Genomic DNA, 24360 nt, shown 5'->3' on the forward strand with positions numbered 1-24360 from the left:
CAAGAAACTCACCTTACCTGTAAAGACGCATATACTGAAATACCTTTTTCCACTCATTACTAAAAGTAAAAGCATAGAAAAAGGTATTCGACATAAATGGAAACCAAAAGCAAGAAGGAGGCCGGGCGCGGTGGCTCACGCCTGTAATCCTAGCACTCTGGGAGGCCGAGGCAGGTGGATCGCTCAAGGTCAGGAGTTCAAGACCAGCCTGAGCGAGACCCCGTCTCTACTAAAAATAGAAAGACATTATATGGACAACTAAAAATCTATATAGAAAAAATTAGCCAGGCATGGTGACGCATGCCTGTAGTCCCAGCTACTCGGGAGGCTGAGGCAGTAGGATCACTTAAGCCGAGGAGTCTGAGGTTGCTGTGAGCTAAGCTGATGCCACGGCACTCACTCTAGCCTGGGCAACAAAGTGAGACTCTGTCTCAACAAAAAAAAAAAAAAAAAAAAAAAAGCAAGAAGGAGTAGCTATACTTAAATCGGATAAAACTGACTTTAAACCAAAAACAGTAAAAAAAAGACAAAGAGGATCATTACATAACAATAAAGTGATCAATTCAGCAAGAGGATATAACAATCCTTAGTATATATGTACCCAACATTGGAGCACCTAGATTCAGAAAACAAATATGACTAGACCTAAAGAAGAGACAAACAATACTACAATAATAGTGGAGGACTTCAACATCCCACTCACAGCACTAGACAGATTATTGAGGCAGAAAATCTAAGAAATATTGGACTTAATTTGGACTAGACAAAATGGACTCAGACATTTACAGAACATTCTACTCAATAACTACAGAATCAGAATACACATTCTTTTCAACATATGGAATATTCTCCAAGATAGACCACATGTTAGGCCACAAAACAAATCTTAACACATTTTTAAAAATCTAAATCACATCAAGTATCTTCTTAGACCACAGTGGAATAAAGCTAGAAATCAACACAAAGAGAAAATCTCAAAACTATACAAATATATGGAAATTAAATAACATGCCCCTGAATGATCACTGGGTCAACAAATAAGATGGAAATTTTTAGAACTTTTGAAAAGAATAAAAATGAAAACACAACATACCAAAGCATCTGGGATATAGCAAAAGCAGTGCTAATAAGTAAGTTTATAGCATTGAATTCCTATAGCAAAAAAGTAGAAATATCACAAGTTAACCAGTTAACATCACAACTCAAGGAACTAGAAAAACAAGAACAAACCAAATTGAAAGTTAGAAGAAAAAAAGAAATAAAGATTATAGCAAAACTACACGAAATAGAGTATAACAACAACAATGAAAACCAATATAAAGTATCAACAAAATGAAAAATGGGTTCTTCAAAAAGATAACTAAAATTCATAAATTACTAGTTGGACTAGCCAAGAAAAGAACAGAGAAGATCCAAATAACCAAAATCAGAAATCAAAAAGGAGATGTTACAATGGCTACTACAGAAATACAATCATCAGAGACTACTATGGACAACTATATGTTCACAAACTAGAAAACCTAGAGAAAATGGATAAATTCCTAGAAACGTATATCCCCTTGAGATTGAACAAGGAAGAAATAGAACTCCTGAGCAGAGCTATGAGTAACAAGATTAAATCAGTAATAAAAAATCTCCCAACAGAAGAAAGCCCAGGACCAGATGGATTCACAGCTGAATTTTACTACACATACAAAGAAGTACTAACAGCTATCCTGAAACTGTTCCAAAAACGTGAGGAAAAGAAAATTCTCCCTAACTCATTCTATGATGCCAGAATCACCCTGATACCAAAACCAGACAAGGACAACAAAAAAAGAAAACTACAGGCAAATGTCTCTGATTAATATATATGCACAAATCCTCAACAAAATACTAGCAAATAGAATCCAATTTGATAGAATCCAAGGACATTATAGGGGGTTTTATACCAGGAATGCAAGGAGGGCTCAACATATGCAAGTCAATACTTGTGATATATCACATAAACAGAAGTAAGAACAAAAACCATATGATCATCTCAATAGATGCAGAAAAAGCATTTGGTAAAATTCACCATCCCTTTGTGATAAAAATTCTCAACAAACTAGGCATAGAAGGAACATATCTTAAAATAAGAAAGGCTATATATGACAAATCCACAGTCAATATCATACTGAACAGGGAAAAGTTGAAATGATTGCCTGTAAGAACTGGAACAAGAAAAAGATGCCCAGTTTCAAAACTTTTATTGACCATAATACTGGAAGTCATAGCCAGAGCAATCAGGGAAGAGAAAAAAATAAAAGGTATCCAAATTGGAAAAGAGGAAGCCAAATTATCCCTGTTCCCTGATGATATGATCTTAGATCTAGAAAACTCTAAATACTACACCAAAAAGCTCAATTCAGTAAAGTTTCAGGATACAAAATATATAGAAATCAGTAGTATTTTTATACACTAGTAACAATCTACCCAAGAACCTAATCAGGAAGGCAATCCCATTTACATAATTACAAATAAAACTAAAATACCTAGGAATATTTCTAATCAAGGAGGAGGAAGATCTCTACAAGGAAAACTACAAAACACTGATGAAAAAAATACATATGACACCAACAAATGGAAAAATATCCCATGTTCATGAATTGGAAGAATTAATATCTTTAAAATGATCATATTGTCCAAAGCAATCTCCAGGTTCAATGCAATCCTTATCAAAATAGCAATCTCATTTTTTGCATAATTAGAAAAAACAATTGTGAAGTTCAAATGTAACCCAAAAAAGAGCCCAAATAGCCAAAACACTTTTGAGCAAGAAAACCAAAGCTGAAAGGATCACATCTCCTGACTTCAAATTATACTATAAGGCAATAGTAACCAAACCAGCATGGTACTTGTATAAAAATAGATACATAGATCAATGCAACAGAATAGAAAACCCAGAAATAAAGCCACATACAGCCACTGATCTTTGACAAAGTTGACAAGAACATACACTGGAGAAAGGACACCCTTTTCAATAAATGGTGCTGGGAATATTGGATTGCCATAAGTAGAAGAATGAAACAGGGCCCCTATCTCTTACCATATACAAAAATCAACTCAAGATGGATTAAAGACTTAAATCTTAAATGATCTGAAACTATAAAAAAATACTAGAAGAAAATATAAGAAAAACTCTTCTGGACATTGGTCTAGGCAAAGAATTCATGACAAAGACCTTAGAAGCACAGGCAGAAAAGCAAAAATAGACAAATGGGACTTAATTAAACTACAAAACTTCTGCACAGCAAAAGAAATAATCAACAGAGTGAACAGACAACCTATAATAATGGAAGAAAATATTTACAAACTATGCATCTGACAGAAGGCTAATATCCAGAATTTACAAAGAATTCTAACAACTCTACAATAAGAACAAAAATCCTAATAATCCCATTAAAAACTGGGCTAAGAAAAGCAATAAACCTTTTTCAAAACAAGACAAATGGCCAATAAGCATATGAAAACATGTTCATCATCAGAGAAATGTTAATCATCAGAGAAATACAAATTAATACCACAGTGTGATATCACTTATCACCAATCAAGCTATTATGAAAAAGACAAAAAATAAAAGATACTGGTGAGGATGTGGAGAAAAGGGAATTCTTATACATTGTTGGTGGGAATGTAAATCAGTGCAACCTCTATGGAAAACAGTATGGAGATTTCTCAAAAAACTAAAAATAAAATTGTAATACAATCCAGCAATCTCACTGCTGCGTATCTCCCTAAAGGAAACGAAATCAATATATAAAAAGATAACTACACTTGTATGTTTACCATGGCACTATTCATAATGACAAAGATATGGAGTCAACCTAAGTGTCCATCAACAGAAATTGGATAAAGGAAAGGTGGGGTATACATACATACATATATATATATATATATATATATATATATAAAATGGAATACTATTAAGTCATAAAAAATGGAGTCATGTCTTTTGCAACAACATGAATAGAACTGGAGGCTGTTATCTGAAGTGAAACAACTTAGGCACAGAAAGAGAAATACCACATGTTGTCACTTATAAGTGTGGCTAAATAATGTGTACACATTGAAGCAGAGTGTAGAATGACAGACAATGGAGACTCAGAGGGTGAAGAGGGGTTGATGAAGGGAGGTTGCTTGGTGGGTATAGCGTGTGTTGCTCCAGTAATGCCCTGATCCTTGCATTGAAGGCTCTGACTTACCACAATGCAATACATCAATGTAGCAAAATTGCACATGTATCCCATGAATATATATAAATAAAAAATAAATTTATAAAAAATAAATAAATAAAAGAAAAAAGAATCAAAGTAAAGGAAAAAAAAGGTGAAAGTTATGACTTTGTTTAAAGTAACTAGGGATGCATATTTTAAAATGGCTTGACATATTTCAAAGATAGTGAATATTTTATTTTTACTTTTAACATCAGTCAACTTTGATGTAAAAGACATTAAAATCACTTTCAGTGGTAGCATTGCTCTTGTAAACTCCATTCCTAAAAGTCAACTTAACTTTTTAATTTCCATATTTTAGCATCAATTTCCATCAATAAAAAATATTAAATAGAATGACAATTCCTTTTTTAAAACTTTGAAGCCAAATAATTTACTATTTTTAAGGAAATATAGATGTCTTGTTTTTAGAAAGATTATTAAGGTCTAAGTATTCTTAGGCATTATACATTTTAAATTTTGATACTTGAAGTTTCATTTGCCAAAAGTATAAAAGGTCTTTAAAATAAAACTTAAGAAACAATAATAGATTATATCTATCTCTGTAAACTAAATGTCACTTTCTTAGAGAAGATTTTATTTACCACTATTTCCCGATTTACTTTTCTATGATAGTTTAGGGTTTATTTAGCCATTCTCTTACAGTGTGTTTTTTGAAAGGCTAATTAAGTTTTCTATAATAGTTTATTAGCAAGGCTCCATTGACCTTGACAGTATACCTATGGTACAAATTGCCACTATAAAGAATGAATGCAGATATACACCAAAATGATCACTTCTAAAGAAAGTCCTGGGAGTGGATGCCAAAGCCTTAGGTGTATTGTTTAAATTTTTAAAGAGTAGAATGTATCCATTCATTATATATGAATAATTCAAAATCAATTTAAAAAGAAAAGAAAGCTCCACACTGGGACACCGTATTATATTTTAATGTCTTCCACTAACAAATTGTTTAACTTTGGGCAAATCATTTATCCTTCTGGACTTCCTTTTCCTTTCTGAAAAGGAGGAATTTAGACCAGACCCTCTCTGAAACTCCTTACCATCCTCCAATTTTATAATCCTATCACGTACAAGTCAGTGAAGCAAGTGAGGCATCTGGAGATCCGAACAAGGAGCTTTTAAACTCAGGTTCATTTATGAAGGCTTCCTAAAATCTTCAAGTATAATTCGATAACTTCAAAAAACAAAAATATTGGCATCCCCCACTGTTGTGAAGAAGTTGATTTACTATTTTATTGCTACCAACACTTGTCTTTCCCCGTTAAATCTTCAGTCCTCTGCCTAACATAACTCCATCCAACTGGTATTAGAAGCTTGAGTAGTCACAGCCCCACAGCTTTGTGGTGGTCAAGGCTGACTAATTGCAAGGGCTGTATCAATACTGGTGGCTCAGTCAGCTGGGTGATCTTCAGCACCAAAGAATCACAACCTATATCCTTCAGTGGTGAAAAAAATTGATTTGTTCGAGGATAGCACCATTTAGACCAAGCTGGCTGTCCCAGCTGATCAAAACTTTTTCCCTGATGCATTATTGAAAGGATTACAGATTGCATCATATACTCATTGATTTGGGTTATTATCCAACATTTCACATTTTTTATTATTAAAAGGAACAATTTTGTTCTCAATAATTGTAATGTTTTTCCAAAGTTCAGCAATATTAGGTTAAAATAAAGATTAGAAAATATGGAACAAGTCATGATGAATAGAAGGGTGGAAAGAAATAAATGGTGAAGCCCAAACACCATGAGTTTTAGAGAAAGCTCTGAAGAGGTGCTTAAAGTTTTGCTATTTATGCTGGTAATCACTCTTTTAAAAAAAAAAAAAAAAGGTGTAATAATTTAATCAATGGGGAAAATAGGCTTTTTTTTTTTTTTTTTTTTTGAGCTCTCACCTTGCAGTCCTCCCAGTTTTCTTGTAGCCATGTTTCCCATTTGCTTTTTTCGAGAACTCTTTTCCTTGGAGGCAAGGCACACTCTGCCTGTCTGAACAGTAACTCTTCCTCAGAGGGACCTAGGCAAAAGTCACAAGGTGAGATCTTGGAGGTAGATTTAGGGGGACAGGACTGACATCTTCTCTTGATATTTGGCCAGTCATTTGAAACTTCCACGTGATATTGGAATTTAGGAAAACATGACTTGACCCACATAGTGTGAGCAGTAACAAAATGTGATTTAACGCACTCCCGTTTGCCTAACCCAGTTGGGGGAGCGTGGGGATAGAGAAGGACCTCAGACTTTCTCCTAATTGTTGAAAATCATTATTCTTAAAATTTGCTAGAAAATCTTCCCTCTCATATCTTCTAAACAAAATAGATCTAAACTTCTGATTTGAAAATACTATTAATAAATCTGATTCATAGGCATGGCAATGATAAATTAATCAAGAGATGATTATTAAATATCTAACCAAAATATCTAACCACTCGATTTCCTTGTTCCTCCCCCGGCTGCAGGGAGCCTGTGGCTGTGTCTGGTGGGCTTACCGCCTAGGCCCTCTCATCACAAGGTGAGTGATGCAAGAAAGAGGAAACAGCAAAAGAATCCGCAAGGTTCTTTCTTTTCCATCTGGTTGCTTTTTCGAAAAGTTTACAGGAAAGTGAATACAGTTAGAAAAAAATTAAGGTTGTAGATTATTTAAATTTAAATTGTATTTGTGCTATCTGCTATCTAGGTTCCTACAGAGGACTGAGAGTTAGCTTTAGCTTGAATTTTCACATATAGATTTCTTTTTGAATCTAACACATCACTAGGAAAAATGTGACAGTTAAAAAATAAAATATCTGTTTTTTTAGACTACCTTAAATTCTTGGCATGTATTTTGAGGTTCAGAGATAATTTGATGATTTCTAGAGTAATTAAAAGGAGAGGAGAGTTATGTCTATTAATGTCAGGAAAAAAGTCAACATTTAGAATTAATTTTTAACACCGCATAAATTATTTCTGGCCCAGACAAGTGAGAAAAATCACTAGTATAGAGACTTAAATCTTCACATAATTCCCTCTTAGGGGATTGTGAAGTAACTCCTGGTTTTCTTTCTCTTTCGCCTCTCAATTCAGTTCAACCTCATCCTATCAGTTTTCCCCTTGAGAATCTGACCGTTTTCTATGTCCAGGCCCTTATGTCTTCTTATCTGAACTGTAACTACTTTCTCTTGGATCTCCTTACTTATAATCTTCTTTCCTCCAAGACAAATGACACAAGCTGTCATCCAACCATCCCAAAACACAGCTTTTACCATAGGACTCACTGCTTAAAACATTTCAGAAATTTCTTCTTGCCTGCAAATCCTATCTTGTCAAGCAAGGCCATCCCACACTGTTATCCCAACTAGCATTTTTAAACTCATTTCCCACTATTTTCCAACCTTATCATCCTCCAAATAAAGTTGTACAAAATTTCCAGAGTTAGGGAAAGAATGTCCCATTTCAAGTCTAGAGTTGGGTTATATAGGTAACTAACTATGTGACTCCAGAGGACTCATTTTAATTTCCTCAGCTTCAGTTTTCCATAGCTATAAAAGCATGGGGAAGGCCTGAATCAAGAGCCCAACGTGAGATGAATTTAGTGACAAAACATGTTTGTTGGGCATTCATAGTGCTTTATAAAAATACTGATTTCTAATACTTTTAGACCAACATATGCTTTCTTATTGCCATACGCCCCTGCACTCTCTATTGTGCTACCCCAGGCAAACTCTACTCTGTTATGATGTCAGCCAGGCCCCTGAAAGCAAACCCTCCAACTCTAACATGTTGTATTTGTAAGAGTCGTACCTGGTGCCCTTTGCATGCACTTCCTCTATTCCGTTTTTCTGGAATGCATGACTCCCTCATTTCAAAGGTAAAAGAACACAGAAAAAGGGCATTGAAGACATCAAAAACAAACTTGGCTTTTGTGACATGTTTGCTTTTGTGGACTATGATGGAAAGTAATGAGTTCATTTGTGAAGGGTTTAGGGAAGGCAATAAGAGAAAGAGTCCAATATTTCATTATTTTGAGGCAAACAGTTCTTTCACCAGCTGCAGGTAGGGGCCAAGGTATAGTCTGCCCTTTCAGGCATTTCTTGTATAATAGACTATACTATTGCCAAGGTCAAAATCCTTTGACCTTGAATGAGGTGGTATCATAACAGATTTACAAATAAAATATCTTCATGTTAAGAAATGATCTTCTTCATCAATAAGGATAATTGGAGTTAAAAATCATGGAAGTGGAAAACCTAATTGACCAGAGAAACCTTCAGGCTATATTGTTTTTCAACCCCCACCCAAATTTGGTAGCTTTCTCTGTGCACTAGATACCCCAGAGTTATTAAACTCTGCCCTGTATTGTTTGTCTGAGTGCTATTGATCCTCTGCTCTTTTAATTATTTCTTTTTAAAGTAGTTTTCAACGATTTCCTTGAAGTTGGAGGCCGAAGGTCACTTCCAGTGTGCTGAGTTGTATTAAACTGGCTTTTTTTGTTGTTGTCGTTTACTAAGACTTGGTTGGTAATTGAAGGTGAATCTTAGCAGCTGAACTATAGTCTGGAATATCTGACAGCCCAGAGATGTCGGCTTTCAACTGCTACCTCTGAGTTTGTTCTTTGTCCCCTCACTAGATTTGTAACTCCTAACAGCAGTCAGTGAATTAACTTGCTGGGATATTTTCACACAGAAAGAATCTATTCTCTCAAAGAATTCTGCCAACAGTTTACTCTTTTGCTTCATTTTATTGGGAAAAGTTAAAGTCAGTCTTGATCTGGCAATCAAAGCCTTGGGTAATTGCTGTTTATCACACATCAGATAACCTTTCCTTTCTTCTGAACGCTCCCTGGATGTACAATTGAGGCAATTGTGATTAACACAAGCAGTGTTGATGGGTGTTTGAGGATCTAATCTACAAGGAGGGTAATTCTTATCAGAACGCTTTTGAAAAGCACTTGTTCTCCATCGCACAAAACAAACTTAAACAAAATTAAGAGCAATAGAGAAAAGACATCTATTTTCTCCATGATTTGAGGTAATGGGGTTTTTCCCAATGTTTTCCATCTCCTAGATCATGCTCTGTTCCTTTTATGACTAGCCACTTACGAGAGATTGGGTGTTGTTAATGATCTATGGAAGGAGAACTTGCGTTTATCTCTGAGCAGAAATGGTGTCCTCTGCATGAATGGCCACCGCGGTCATTACTCGGGATTGGTTTTGTTGAGTGACGACCTCAGCACATAACTTGGCCACTTAAGTTACGGAGGGAGGGAGACCTCTGGACCCTTTTTGTACAAGCTCATTTTCAGTTTACTCTCACATTTTATTCTCTCATCATCCCCTCCAATTTCTGAAGTTCTGCGGTTCTCCCTAAGCCTCCACCCTCCCCTTGTGCTCAGAGTACAATCTCTTTTTGCCTCGTTTGGCTGCCACAATCATCAACCACACCTTCTTACACACACCTGCCAACATCCTTACTTCATCAATCTTTTCACTTTCTATCCAGATTTCTTCCTTCTCTCCCTCTCCTCAAACCTCTTTAACCGGTTTTTCTCATACATAGTAGGGCACTCAGGTCACCTGCAATAGAATTTCCTCTGGTAACTTTTAACAAATGCAGATTTCAGGACCCTACCCCATACTATTAATAACTACATCAGATTCTTTGGAAGTAGGGCCTGGGCATCTGCAGTTTTATATACTCAAGATGATTTCTGCACACAGTAAAGTTGAAGAACCAACCTGAATCCTGCCCACATCAGCCTATGACATGGCTTTCCCTTCCTTTTGCTAGGGGACTCCTTACCCATGTGACACACTCAGCCCCCACTTCCTCTGGTCTCCTTCCCTCCTAATTCCCCACAATTTCTTACTCTTTAAAAAAGTATTCTCTCTAAGGTCCTCAAAGAACAAATCTAATTTATCCCTAGTAATGCTATCTACTAACATTTAAAAAATAGGAGTCAGTGCTTAGCTGCAAATGGAGTTGATAGAGTTAAAGTATAAGAACATATTTTACTCAGTTTGAGAAAATGATGCTTTTCAGTCTCTTTTGCTTTGTCAACTAAGTTTGAATGAAAGAAGACAGGCATCATATGGGGAAAGTAATGCCACTGAGAGAGGGAAATGATCAGATAAATATATCTAAAGCCACTTTTTCTAAATCAACAGTACAATATAAAATATTACTGCAAGTTTGTAAATGCAGATGGAAGATAGCCAAGATATTTGATGTTCTATAAAGACTAAACACTTACTGAAATGGGAATTATATCTAATACTATTTTGTTGGCTTATGGGAATGCAAAAAAGATGTGAGAAATGCATGGTCCCTATTCTTACAGAATTTATAGTCTATTGAAAACTGCATATTGAAATCAAACACCATGTATATCAAAGACTACTGATAACAGTTCTTCATACTGTCATACTAGTACACTTGAAAAATCTGATAGCCTAAAAAAGTAATAGCAAAACATAATTTATTATTCTACAAAATTTAAAATGCTTTGTGAAAATATGAAATGAAACCACCTGGTTTATTTAGCATGATGGTTAATTTTAGGTGTCAACTTGACCCGGTGTATCCCTTTAAGGGATACATAGATAACTGGGAAAACATTACTTCTGGGTATGTCTGAGGGTATTAACTTCCAGAAACATCCTTACAGACATACCCCAAAATAATGCTTTACCAGTTTATCCCTTAATTCACCCAGGTTGACATCTAAAATGCACCGTCATAGTCTATGAAGGTGTTTGTGGGAGAGATTAGCATTTGACTCAGCAGACTGAGTAAAGATTTGCCCTCACCAATGCGGGTGGACATCATCCAATCCACCGAGGGCCCTCACAGAACAGAAAGGTAGAGAAAGGATGATTTCACTCTCTCTTTTGGAGCTGGGACATCCATGTTTCCTGTCCTTGGACATCAGTACTCCAGGTTCTCGGGCCTTTGGACCTTGGGACTGTCCAACCACCCCCCACCCCTGGTTTCTCAGGCCTTCAACCTTCAGTCTGAGTCTGAAGGTCTGAGCATCAGGGGAGCTGAATTACACCAGTGCCTTCCCTAATTCTTTAGCTTGCAGACAGCATATCATAGGACTTCTCAGTCTCCATAATCACGTCATTCCAATAGTAAATCTATCTCTCTCAAAATATATAGATAGATATAGGCATAGATAGATATATCCTGTTGGTTCCATTTCTCTGGAGAACCCTAACACATTTAGATGTTCTTCTGACCCTTTTGGAAGAACAATATAGGATTAAATCAACTTAAAGTCATCAATTGAAGTAATAGTGTTATTCATGATCATGAAAATAGTAAATAAATTAAATTTCCAACAAGGATCATTGTTAAATACATATAATGATAGTCATATGATGGAAAACTGTGCAACCTTTAAAAGTATTTTTGGATAACCATTAATGGCATGAAAGAAATACAATATCACTCATGTTAAGTGAAAAAACTCAAGAAACAAAATTACACATAAAAAAGTATATTATATATGTTTTACAATAAAAGACTAAATAGAAATAAAAGTCACAGTAGTTATTTCTGTATAGTTGGTTTACAGATTCTTCTTTACCTTTCTATTTTTTTCCCATATTTAATACTGAACATTAATTATTTATATATTAAGTTATAACAATATGATTTTAAAGGTGGCTTCCCTATATCAACAATTCTATGGTCCTATAAAAGGAAATTTTTTATCTTCAAATAATATATTTTTTCTATTAGTAATATCTTTTAATTCACAAAAATTCTACTCAGAGCATGTACACATAGAATATACACACTCATTCTTTTACCTTCTCTTATTCTTGGGCAACGCAGTTGATTTCCTTGAATGTCATGTTGTTCTACCTCGTGCCAAGTGAGGTACTTACAAGAATCTGATGGAAGCTTTAAAATAAGAGAGAAGAGAAATATCATCTGGCAACATGTAATTCATTTACTTCTGTGTATAAAATAATGCAAATCTATGCCAAAAATTTATCCAAATTAAACTCCAAGTATTTCATGGTGTGCTCGTGGAAGTCATCTTAGTCCAATCTAAATTATGTATTCTTATTCAACTTTGCATCCCCAACACCTGCAACTGATTTATGTTTGATGGTAAATGACAGTGTGAATAAATATATGTACCCATTGGTGAATCCACTTTCCACCAGCTCTGATAAATCATCCTTTAATATTTATTGAGTATCCCATAAGGAACTCTTTTCATTTTAGAACAATTCTAATTTTTTAAGATCTCTTCATCACCCTCTAACTTGCTCCAATTGTACAAGTTCTGCCCTTTTGAGGCCACATAGAAGAATCCCTCCACATGTGATTACTCTTTTTTAAATGTTTGATAACAGTTGTCATCTTCTTCCTAAGTCATTTAGTTTTACTCACAGATCATAGTTTATAAATTATTAAATATTCTGGTAGTTATCCTTGGGAAGAGTTCCAATTTATTGACACTGCTCTTAAAATGTATAGCCAGCATCAAATGAAATATTTCAGTATGGTCATCTTCCTTGTTCTGGAAAGGATATTACTGAAAAGAACGCATGCCAAGATCACATTTGGGGCAATTTTATATCATTTATTAATATTGAGGTTATAGTCAATCAAAATTCCCAGTATTTTATATAACTTATGATCATTTCAAAGTTAACACAAACAAAAGGCATATTACTTGAAAGAATATTATGTTAAATACTTTTACATTGGTTCATTCTTCTGTTAACCAGTGTTATACATATGTACAAACAAACCCAGAATATTTGGTTTAAAAAATGTCATTAAACTATTTGGAACACTGTGTTCTAACTGAGCAGCATTTCGCATATTTTATGCTTAGCTTGAGCTATAAATTTTTGTAATAATTCAAACACAAAGAGCTTTTCCACCATTAAACAAGCTTATAGGACTCTGGATTAAACCAAGTTAAGCATTTCTCTTTACTACCGTATTTCTCAGAATCTTTAATATACTAATATACATTGATTATAAGTCTATACTAGGAAGTGTTTCCTCCAGCTTTTAAACCATACAAACTTTTCTTCTTGGAGCAACACATGGTATTCTACATTCTGTACAGGAGAATCTGGAAAAAACTCTTCCAACATAAGAGGAAGAGGTGACTTTTTAGTAATAAATTAACTTTGATCTTTTAGCTTCATTACTGACTCATTGAATCACCTTGGTTGTTCAGCAAATATCCCAATACCTTCATTTAAGAAATAGAACTAGTAACAGACATTCTCTACCTTATTAACAGTGACACAAAAAGTTAATTACTGCTTCAGCAATTCTTTGAGATATTCTGAGGATTTGCTAATGTGCTTTCAAAGAATTAGCTCATCCTTTTGAGCTATTCTTTTAAAAAAAAAAAAAAAAACAATGAACACAAACATATTTTAGGTGATTAAGGCAGCAGTCCCCAACCTTTTTGGCACCAGGGACCAGTTTCATTGAATACAGTATTTCCACAAATGATGGGGATGGTTTCGGGATGATTCAAGCACATTACATTCATTGTGCAGTCAAATCTCTGCTAATGATAATCTGTATTTGCAGCCACTCCCCATTGCTAGCATCACCACCTCAGCTCCACCTCAGATCATCAGGTATTAGATTCTCATAAGGGGTGCACAACCTAGATCTCTCCCATGCACAGTTTACAGTAGGGTTCCTATGAGAATCCAATGTCACCACTGATCTAATGGGAAGCGGAGCTTATGCATTGATGCCAGCAATGGGGAGTAGCTGTAAATATAAATGAAGCTTGGCCCACTGGGCCACCTGCTCATCCCCTGCTGTGCAGCCCCATTCCTAGTAGGCCGCCAACTGGTACTGGTCCACCACCTGGGGGGACTGCAGTATTAAGGACATAGCCCCCAAACTATTCTTGTTTATTACATGTGTATGGAAGCTTCTTTTCCAACATGTTATCTGCTTTTGGAATTTTTTTTCTTGCTTGCTTATATCACAGAATAAAAATTTCTTGTAGGTTAAATTCCATGGGGCTGCCACACCCACTGCCTCTTTGTGCTATTTGATGAGGCTCATGTGGGGATAAAAATAATCTAAGCTCAAGCTCTATTTGAAAGGAAAGTTTTCATTTTTTTATCTGACATCTAATTTTGTACAAAAACATGTTTGTTTTTTAAGGGAATTAAGTGGTAGATTTTGGAACTTCTGACATTGCAGGAAAATGAGCTGTTGCATGTTTTTGTTTATTTCTATGTCAGGTTGTCAATGTGGTACAGGTGTGTGACTATTGTTTCTTCCTAAAGGAATAGTGACTATTTTTGTGTTGCCGTGTTCTTTTTCCCTTTGTAATTCTGATGAACCAGTTGATTAATCCATTGGTTCAACAAATATTTTTTGAAGCTAGTATGCTTCATTTCATTTTATTCATTTATTCAAAAATATATATTGTACCACTGTTATATGTCAGGTACTCTGTTGGGCATTGGGGACACAAAGTTGAATAAAAGATGATAACTGTGCTTGAAAAACTAATTTTTTATAAGGTGAGAGGCAGACATATGAATAGCTCATCTTAATCCAGTGGGATAGGTGGAGAAAATAGGAATGAAGAGAAGGAAGGAAAGGCATACATTATTCTACTGAGATGGGTTAGAGAAAATGTCTTAGAAGTGGTGACTTTCAGAGAAAAAAGTTTTATCTTGTGGACAAAGGCCATTCCAGAAAGAAAGGAAAATAAATCTTAGACTAAGAGACATAATTTAAACTCAGCAGGAGGAAAGAAGAGATGTCATTTTGGTTTCTGTGGTCTTTATCTTTTCTACTCATCTTCTCCTTCTTTGATTTTCCTTCCTTCTCCCCAACATTTTTTTTTCCTCTCTGGATTGGGACTGAGAGTATCAACCTTTCATTCCCCCTTCCCCCCACAATTAAAGGGGTAGGTGTAAGAAGCTCACATATTTATTTTAAAATGTTAAATATAAGATAAAGTACATTTGATAAATTTATCATTAGGTAAAAGGCTAATTAAAAATATTTACCAGGGACGATAGTCCAGAGTCCAAACGTGGATGAAATGTTCTTCTGCTCCTTGACAGAGCTGACCGAGTGTGGGCCTCACTTGCATTGGAGTAGTACGATGAATTAGACGGACAAATCCCTGGACTACTTGTGTTTTGACCTGAGGAGCTAAGTGAAAGAAAATAAAGTGTTCATAAATCTCTTTTAAAGTCTTTACATGTAAATACCCTTGTTCAAAACAACAGCACAGTATAAGCACAAACCTTTTCATTTAAAGGAGGAGTAAGTGATACTCTAGGTTTTACCTATTTCTTAGAAGGACTTTTGCATTATGCCTAACAGCTACTTAGGACAAATTCCCCTCAAAGGTAAGGGCATCTACATAGACTGTGTGTCTTAGGAAAAGAAACCTAATAGTACACACAAATGCACACACACATTTATAAGATCCTAAGGAGTCCAGCCTTCATATTGGAATAACATTCCTAGTGGAACCACAGCTGCAAATTTGGCACATACAAATGTCCTTAAACTCTCTATGGGTCTCCCCATGAATGTGGGCCTTAAATTTGCCCTAAAATTTACCCAAAACCTCTTATATTTCCTCAAGTTGGTGACAAACAAATTAAAAAGTCAGATTAATTAATTTTAGTCACTTTTAAATACTACTTGACCATTTCTCTTAAAAACACTTCAATTCTCACTGAATTCCTATTTTATATCACTGAAATGTAACACATCATTTCTTCACTCCTATACTGATTCTTTGGATTATTAGACATTGTTATTCTTATAATTTTCCCTTTTTCTTTAGCAATACTTATGTTTCTCCTTTTGTAATTGATGCTGTGGATTATTTTAAGCCAAAAGTTTTAAAACAGTATCTAAATATGCTTTTTGGTGTTAAGTGAATAATAAAATGTGATATATGTATACCATGGAGTTCTACTCAGCCACAGAAAACAATGGTGATCTAGCGCCTCTTGTATTATCTTGGATAGAGCTGGAACCCATTCTAAGTGTAGTATCACAAGAATGGAAAAACAAGAACCACATGTACTCACCATCAAATTGGTTTTAACTGATCAATACTTAGGTGCACATATAGTAGTAACATTCATCAGGTGTCGGGCAGTGGGAGGGGGGTGGAGGGGATGGGTATATTCACACTTAATGGGTGTGGTGCACACCGTCTGGGGGATGGACACTCTTGAAGCTCTGACTCGGGTGGGGCAAGAGCAATATATGTAACGTAAACATTTGTACCCCCATAATATGCTGAAATAAAAAATAAATAAATAAAAAAGAAACTATATTTTATAGCACAGTTATGCTTCTATAGCAATTTTGCCTTACAAGAAACTACACATTTCTTGTATATTGAGATTACCTTCATGAAGTTCAATATAGAAATATCTTTCATTTTTCTCCTGTTAACTGAGCTAGTACAGCAGAAGAGCATAGTCATTATATTCTAAAATAGCATTATATTATGTTTAAAAAGCACAGTATTCTAAGAATGGCATTATTGTGCCATTAAAAAAATAAGCCAACAATAATGCCCTATTATTTTTTTATTTCAGGATATTACAGGGGTACAAATGTTTAGGTTACATATATTGCCTTTGCCCCACCCGAGTCAGAGCTTCAAGCATATCATCCCCCAAACGGTGCGCATCGCACCCATTAAGTGTGAATATACCCATCCCCTCCTCCCCCCTCCCACCTTCTGACACTTATAATTAAGGAGAAAATTATTTTCCCATCTGCCACCAAATTAAAAAATCAAGAATTTTGTTCATTATATGAAAAAATCAGAAAATGTATGCCTCTCATATCTTTTCCACTGACTTTTTTGGTTCATTTGTCTCTACTAAAATGATGCTAGCCATTCTTTGCCAAAATAAAATTGGGAAAATAAGGATAATGAACACGGCTAAATCTTTCTTCAGTGACTAGTGTATTGTGATTCCAGACCCCAGTGATGGTCGTACAATGAGGGGTTGGGTTAATAGCATAACCTGGAAGGCTCCCTCCCTCTTGTTTTTTAATCTGAAGTATGAGGAATGGTCTCATTCTGCTTATATTATATAATCTCCCTAAAGTAGGGCACTGACAAAAAAAGTTCACATAATTAAAAGATCTGATAAGAAAGATCCAGTTGATTGGGTTTTTACTGTGCCTTCTTGTGTAGTGCTGCAAGACTAAGCACATCAGCTGCAAAGTGAAATTAAATTTAGAAGTAAGTGAAAATTATCTCTTCATCTTAGTTTACATTAGATATATTTCTGTCTTAAACTAGAACTTTTTATGGCAGTATCGTGATAACGACTAGGCATTTATTAATAATAGAAGGTAATTAAAACTTTGGTAATGCAAGCAAGGAGGCAGCTAACATCCCTACCATCTCTCTCCCTCCCCTCCTTTTTCTCTTTTTCTTTCTTTCTCTGTCTCCCTCCCCACCCCGTTTCATTTTTTTTCATTTTTTTCAGAATGAATTGAAAAATAAGTTAAAGAATGGTCAACAGTTTCTGCTAAGAAGATTCCAAACAGTAGATGACCAGTCTGATTGTCTTTGAGCATAAAATTCTTGTAGTCCCCAAAATCGGATTTCTTCCTGCACATTCTTTTATTACTCTGGGCACCACACCAGGGTGCAGTGAAAATGGCAGTGTGCTGGGAGGACCTTGTGGTAAAAACCTCTGGGACATTCTCAAAATCTTCTTTGTTCTGTTACTTCTATCATAAATTTCATATGGAATTTTTCTTCAGTCTGCCTTTTTTTTTTTTTGACAAATCTCAGCAAAACAAGATCATTTCTGATCCTTCAGTTTAAAAAAGAAAAGGAAAAATGGGGCATCTTCCAGGTTATATAACAAACCCAATCTCCTGCTTCATGTACAACTGCCTTAATGTGCACATCACTGAAGTCAAAACTGCAAGACCTGCCAGTCCTAGGAATCTGAAGAACAGCTCCTGCTGTGACCTTGGACAAGGCATTTCGCATGTCTGATTCTCAGTTCCTTATATTTAATACTTAGAAGATGTGGACTCGGCCTCAAGTGATAGGGTTTTTGGTTTTGTTTTGTTTTGTAACATTATTGCTATGATGACAACTACTACTATTACTAAAATAACAATTTTATAGTTAACATTAATTGTACACTTGCCATGTGAGGCACTTTACTAAGAGCTTTACTTAGATTAACTCATTTAATCATTCCAATCACCTTAAGGAAGTGGGTAACATTATTATTTCAATTTTATACATGAGGAAATTGAGGCATAGAGAGATGGGGTAATTTTCCCAAGTTATACCAGTAAATGACTAAGTGTTCTTAACCACTAGGATTCAAGTAAGATGCAGATAACTACTGTGATTCCTTAATAACTGTAGAGCCCTATCATTATTAGGATGTAGTTGTTATTAAGGAAAATCATTAATATTTATTTTTCTTATTCTGATTGCTTCACTTAAGCATGTATAAATAATTGCACTAGTTAATAGAACATGTAAATCTGTGCAGTTATTATTTACTAAAAACAAAAGTTAAGTCTTCAGTAGTAGAAGCTATGAGAACACCATTCCAGATAACATCAAGCTGTTTTTAAAACCCTCCTACCTCCCCTCCCCAAAAGAAAATAAAATCAGACACATGCAGTTTAGTTGGTATATTGGTTTACTTGTTTTTAATCTTTCTGCCTGCAGTGAACAAACAGTTATCATAAATTACAAATCTAAACCTTTATGAAAGAGAAATTAATATTATTAATGTTCTAATATAAAGCTGCCATGGAGAAGGTGCCATGGCTAAAACTGTACAGCCTTTGCCAGCCATGATTTATAGTGTCTCTAAAATAGGTGGCATTATCTGAATTGGCCATCTATTCTTGGTTTAAAAAAGTGGAGAATGGCTAACAAGAAGGAATCAGGTGAGCTGAGATTGCTGGATGAAAAACAGTAATAATATGACTTATCAATTCATGAGCCCCTTTCATCAGAAGATCACAATGTCCTTTACAATCATGAATTTATAAGCCTCATAAATTGTCTGCAGCAACGGGTGCTATCTGTTTAATTAAAATGTCAAGTTGGTGATTATGTAACTTTGTAAGGCAAGTGAAGGAGGAAATGGCGGATGACCTAGTTTCTGAGGTGGGGTTGAGCTCTTCAGTTGAATGAAGCTGTGTTGGGCACACATCATACAGAAGGCAAGGGAGCTCCTTTAACACACATACTGTTGTCAAAATAGTATTGAATATGACTCAATCTCTAAACATTCCATTTATATTCATTGCTTCATCATGAAAGCTTTGTATTTAGGAAGAAGGAAGGAAAGAATTTTCAATCATATTTTTCAGTTAGCAAAGGTCAAACTCTCCCCAAACTCTCAATCTCCTCCTCCCCTCAAAAATAAATATTGAGTTAGGTTCTCAAATCCAGTAGGATCTTGCTAAAGCCAGTTACCATAGGCCAGAAGAAAATTACCATGAATTCTAGAGCATTAAATTTGGACGAAAGGAGATAAAAAATCAGCCTCTTTGATTTCTTAGACCATTCTTTTTTATTTTTTAAAACCCAGAATTCTTGTCCTCTCTATGCCTATATTTTATTCATTTGTAAAATGGGTGATGATTGTGCTACTCACATGCTAGAGATGGTAATGAGAGCATAGAAAGTACTTTCAATGGAGTTCTTATAAAATCAGGAAGAAATCTGATATTTGAAGCTATTAATTTCTGAGATGGCAAATTAGGTATACCAATTTTTTAAATTTGAAGATTATTGCTACTTTCTGATAGCTCTAAATTAAGTAAATTGAGTAAATAAAAGTATATCAATGAACCATTTTGAAAAGCTATGTGTTTTAGAGATATTCCAAAAAATATTTCAATTATCCCAAAGCCTAGGACTTCAACAAATGTATCTTAATTTATTTAGATTATTGATTCTAAAACTATAAACAATAAATTTTAATTCTGAAAATATACAACTACAATTGTTTTTTCTCTACTTCAATCTGAACAAACCAGGTTTTAATTTTATGTGCTACAATTTTTATTCTTATAAATTTTGCAGGTCCATATTACTCCAGACCCATGCACATTCTTATAAACATTTATAGTCTCTCAAATTAAGGTACAACAAAAGTAAAAGAACAAACACCTAAAATACTTCTCCAGAGGGAGAAGCCTATAAACACCAATAGCTACCAGTGGGTTCACTGACATTTATAGAAGCAAAAATATATTCAAATACCAGAAACAATGAAGATAGAGGAACTAAAATATTTCTATGTTCCTTCTACAAAATTGTATTTAGAAAAAAATTTTAAGACTTTATTGTAACAACATATATAGCTGATGTTTAGGTGGTTTTTAATACTTGAGGAACATCTACTACTCCCTGAGTTGCAACTTTGAAAATTTAACCACATCCAACACTACAAGAGAGAAGAATATAGACACTAAAAGATAATATGTGATTGAGGTAGAATCTTCAAGCAGAGATAAACTATAAAATGCCAAATCAAATGAACTATTTTAGGAAGGTGGTATGACTAAGATTCTTGTTTCATGATGTACAGAAATGTGATTGAAAAAAATACAGACACTAAAGAAGCTTTTCTTTTTTCCTTCCCTCCCTCTTTTCCTCCCTCTCTTCCTTTCCTCTCCCTCCTTCTCTCCCTTCCTTCCTTCCTTCCTTCCTTCCTTTTCCTTTCACAATTTGAAAATTAAAATTTAAGTTGTATCCTGAGTATCACCTTTTATACCATCTCTAAAATCATTTTATAAAAATTTACTACTTAAAAAAATAACAATACTGATAGTAAGGATCATTTTATAAATTTATAAGTTTTATACAGAACTCACAAATGCACTCCTCTTGTTATAGTGTGTTGAAGGATTTTAGCAAGTAGGAGAAAAAATGAAGTTTGTAATTCTGCATAGAACTTCTACCCATTTAAAAACTATCATTTCACATGCCAATTTCTCCAAATTATTACATATTTGGTTTTTAACATTAAAATCAACATAATACTTGACACTGCTTGAGATGTACACAGGTGGCTAACAAAAACAGAACTTCTATCATTCCTTTGATCTCTAATTCTCTACCTAAGCATGATTCCTCTCTTAACAGGAAGGAAATAGAAGCTATAAATAAGTTTCATACACGTTTATGAAACCACAATGCACTTAATCCTAAAAATTGAAGGTGCAAATTTCATTATTTTTAAAATGAGAGCCAGGTTATACACCAATATGAAGACAAAAAAATTTAAGAAATCTGTAAACCACCCAATTGTATATTATTTAATTATCAGCATGTTTTGGAAAATACTTATGAGCTACAAAATTTAGGAGTGAGGAACAAGATTTGGGTTTTGGCATCTGTTTAATCTGATTTGTGGCTTTAATAGGATAGCATACATCTTATTTTTGTGATAATAATTTCATTTAAACAGTAATAGACATTACCTTTTGGCTGTCTTATCTATTTTTCCCCTGAAATTTGCACCTGCTTTCTTTAAGAGTCTTGTGTTTCCATAGACATTACTAAAAGAGTAAGTCCACCTCTCTCTGTTACAACCATGATCACAGGAATTGCATTGCATTTGTAACCAGTTGCATAGTATTAGGGGAGAGGGTGGTAGTTGAGTTTGCTTCTCTCTTAAAGCAATAGTCATTAGTAAGGCAGGTTGCTTGACTTTACATGTTTAAATGAAATTTAATCTGGTAACATTATATCTATGTTTGGTTTTTTCTTTCTCTCAAGTTATGACCAAGGTTACTTTTAATTTCATTTTCCTACCTTTCAGACATGTCTTGCGGGTGCAAAAAGTTCCTCTCGCCTTCATAAAGCTATTTTTCTGAAGACATTTTTCATCATGTTCCCTGGAGGGAATACGAGAGCAGTCCGCCAAGAATCTGCAGCCTCTTTTGGGGGTCTTCCATGGATTCACCGTGACCAAGGAAACAAGCTGTTACCTAGCAACGTGGCCCTTTAGGAGGTATTGTTATCAACCTCTTAGAGCTCATCAAAGGAATTCCTGTGCTCCTGGAACAGCTTTAACAGTGAACATTGTTTCCAGGGAGTTGTCTAAACTGTGGTATAACTGATCCTTGACTACAGAAACATAATGATAGCAGAGGGAGTAAATATCTGCAACAACCCTGGAAACTTTGCTGTCTTTAGGCCCATTATTTCTTGAATTATTTGCATCTGGCTTGGGATTTGTTGAAGCGGTATTTGTTTAATATGTCCCTCAGTATTTAGTTTCTTGCTTCTCTTCTGTAGTGTCAGAACTAAAGCAGCAGCAAAAGGGAAGATATCTAATTCTTGCTTGGACTTTGCTCAAATAAAACTCCTCTGAATTGAAGACCGGGAATTTTACCTTGTTCACAAGAAAATATATAAAATGTGCATTTTATATATTTGTATAAAATATATAAGAATACATTTTATATATTTATATATAAATAATAGATTTTTTATTTCAAAGCAAATTTTTTCCAAGTTTTCACGGAAAAGGGAGAGAATATCATATTATATTGTATACTCATTGGTCCAACAAGTCTGCTCAGAGTGGCTACTATGTGCAGAGATAGCACTATGAATTTTTAACTTCATGAACTGATAAAATGAATCTTCACTAAACCTGCAACTTCTGCGTCTCCTTTCCCCCAAAGCAGAAAAATGTTAGCTGTGGTTTTGAGTACTGAGAGGTTGCTGTTTGCCAAAAACATAGGAAACTCTTCCACAGTCTTTACTGCTTCAGAGAACAAGATAGTTGGGAAACCATTTTACTCAAAATCTAGTCCCAACATAAGATAATTGGCATATCTCGGAAAATGCACCATCTTTTCATTTTTTTTCTGTACAGTAGTAATCCATCTATAGACTAAAAAAGCTTCAGTAACCTTATGAATGTGTTTCATATCAAAAGATTGAAAATATATTCTCCTCTGCATTAAGTTTCTGTCAGAACTTCAGTTTTACATACAAAATGCTTCAGGCTGAAACTTAGCATAAAATCCATGCCAAAAATATAATTTACTTGCTAAAGATCCACAAAATTGATTTGTTTATATCAAAGTTAGTAAAACTTAAAATCAAATACCTAAAATATTATATCTAAACTTTCTGTATATTTTTCCCATGATAGGGGTAGAGATGACAAATGTCAGATTTTTTTAAAAGCATTTTTTCTAAGAGTACTAGGAATTTCCCCAAGTCCAAAAATTCTAGACCAGGATTATCCAAAAATGAATTAGAAAAAATAATCAAATCACAACTACTCTTAATTTACCCATTTAGCTTTATAGCCCACAACTGCTCCATACCCCCATCTGCTTCAGGGAAAAGCTATGTAATACTCCAGTACCTCAAGTCTGACTTTGCTTAGAATCATCTTAGCTGCTTTAAAATAATCCAACTGTCAGGCCCTTCCCCAACCGAACAAATATCTGAATGTGGGTGGGACCCAGTCATCATAAGGTTTTAAAAGGTTCCTGTCATACCCCTTCTACACCTCACTCACCTGTACCTACATCTGTGCAGCAGAACATGGTTCAAGAAAACACACGGCCATGCTGACTGGTCTCCAAAATGTATAACCACCCTCCTCAAAATGTTGGGTGGCAATCACACTAGATTCCCAGAACTGTTCTCCCCCACCCTGCTACCACCCTGCAGTCTGTCCCTTCTTTTCTGACTTATGTGATCTCTGCACCATCCTTACTCTCACCTGAGCAATCAGAAAAGAATTTCTATACGATACCATCATCCATTATCCACCTACTCACACCTACCTGCCCATCTACTCTGCTTTCTTCTCTTTAACAAGGAGGCCTTATCAGTGCTTCTGCCTTCATGTGTGGACTAGATCCTAAACTTTCAGCGCTCTCAAAGCCATTGATCCAGAAAGTCTCTGCCTTCTGCATCATTAATTTCTCCTCTCCACTGGATCATTCCCACAAGGATATAAACACGCTATAATTTTTCACATTTAAAACAAAAACAAACACAAAAGTCTCTTTGGACTACTTCTCCCTGCAGCTTCCATCCCAATAAATTGCTTTACATTTCTTGTAGCACATAAGAAAAGCAGTAC

The sequence above is a fragment of the Eulemur rufifrons genome, chromosome 7 (assembly GCF_041146395.1).
Source record: "Eulemur rufifrons isolate Redbay chromosome 7, OSU_ERuf_1, whole genome shotgun sequence".
Lineage (NCBI taxonomy): Eukaryota > Metazoa > Chordata > Mammalia > Primates > Lemuridae > Eulemur > Eulemur rufifrons.